Here is a 2,048-nt window from a genome sequence, read left to right on the forward strand (position 1 = left end):
TTAGGGGTTGAAAAATTGTTCCTCTTCTTGGAAGCAGTGTCTCGGCACAGTTCATGCCTCCTGACAGCTCTGCAGCTTTTCTCTGTGATTTTTCTCCTGCCCTCTGCTCCTCTCCGTGCCCTGCTGAAGCACATTTGAGATGGTACCTCCAGCTAGGACCTACCTCCTGCTGATGTGAGTCAGCTCTACAGACTGCAGGGATTTCCTGTGTTGTTCCAGCTAAGCCTAGTTTTGATTCTGGCAGCAAGGTGGGGAAAAGTGGCTGCTCAGTTCTCGCCATGCCCTTTATCATCTTGCATGGCAACCTTCTTCAGCAGAGAGAGTTATTTTGTGGTTTCTTGTTGCCCCAGTTTATTTTCTGGTGGAGTTGAGAGTTGTGTGACTAGTAACATAACTTGTTCATTTGACAGGGTCACCTACCCTCCATATAAAATAAGTCTCTAGAGGAATTCAAAATGGGCTCCATGCCCTTCCAGCTGTGAGAATGAAACATTGGCATCTGCACAACTGACCTGTGTGACGAGTACCAGCTCTAACGGAGGTCACCAGAATAAACCAGCCCCCGTTCTTTGCTCTTATGCACAGTAACTGTAGGGACCATGCTGCCAGAAGAGCTGTGGAACAGGGTGAAGGTTGCTGTGTTGGCTACCAGGAGCTTGTAGCTGCTTCTGCAGGAGGCAGGTCTGGAAAGAAAGCTGCCTTGTCTCTGCTGTCATCTTATGCAGTCTGATGATGGAGCTTTTACAGCTTCCCTTAAGGAGATATTGTGGAAAACAAAGATTTTTTTTGCCTTTTTTAAAAGAAGCAGAATAGGAGATAGGGTGCCTGTCCGTTCAGTGCTGAAACCGGGAGCTCCTCTTCCCTGCAACATGTGACCTAGGGGGTGCCCGACGATCTCCAAAGGTGGGAAATTGAAAACTGCAGAGGAAAAAAGCTTCTTACTGCCATGTGATTGCCTGTGAGGCCCATTGCCACAGTGTGGTACTAAGGCTTAGCACTTGGCAGGCTCTGGGAAGGGTCTAGCTCAGGGGTGGGCATTTATTTCAGGCGGAGGGCCGCTTACTGAGTTTTGGCAAGCCATTGAGGGCCACATGACAGGCACCCAAGGGCAGATAAATATTAATTTTCTAGATTTTTTTAGGGGCCCTGTGGGACAGATAGAATGGCTTGGCAGGCCACATTTTGCCCACTCCTGGTCTAGCTAGTTATCTGGCTGAGGAGGGTGTTCAGAGTGTGGCTTTGCGTGTGCTGGGAGGGCCGCAGCCAGCTTCTGCCTGGTGCAACTGGAGCTCTCCTTCCCAGGGAGCCAGCAGGAGCCATGCCTGCTGCTGTGGTTTCCACACCTTCCTCTGAAGCGCCCAGTGCGGACGGGGCTGCACTCAGTGGTCCTGCCCAGGTCCTGCTGGCTGTACCCCATTCCTGCCCCTGCTGCACACTGGGTCCCTGATGCAGCTGCTGGGTGTGTTTTGGTTACCTGAGATGTGTGCACATGCCTTCAGCTCTCAACGGGCTCCAGCCCTTTAATGGCTCTTTGACCTCCACCCTTCAATCTCCCTGCCAGCAAGGCACCAGCACAACCCAGTGTCAGCAGAATTAGTGGTTGCCTTTTCCCTGAGCAAGGCCGTGCAATCCCAGATTACACTGACCGTTTCTCTTGATGTTACATTGCAGACTCGTGCCTGCTTTGCTGTCTGCTTTTCCTCCCCACAGCCTCCGGGCCCCTTAGCTCTCTCCCTGCCATGGTTTTTCAGGGTATTTCCTCCTGATTCAAATCTATGCTTTTGTTTCCTTTTGTCAGTAGCTTGTATGTGCTACCTTCCTGCCCTTAATTGCTGGTGCCCCACCCCTGCAGACTGACACACCTCAAGTTTCTTGCACCCCCGGCATGGCACCGGGTCTCCCTGAGCCATTCAACTCTTGGCCCTTGGGGACAGTCTGTATTAGAGGTGCAGGCTGCCTGGCCCACAAGATTGCTGGGAGGTGATTGTTTCATAGTTGGTTGGGTCGGAAGGGACCTGAGCAGTTCATCAAGTCCGACCCCCTGCCAT

The sequence above is a fragment of the Gavialis gangeticus genome, unplaced genomic scaffold, assembly GCF_001723915.1.
Source record: "Gavialis gangeticus isolate Ggan-Ray unplaced genomic scaffold, GavGan_comp1, whole genome shotgun sequence".
Classification (NCBI taxonomy): domain Eukaryota; kingdom Metazoa; phylum Chordata; order Crocodylia; family Gavialidae; genus Gavialis; species Gavialis gangeticus.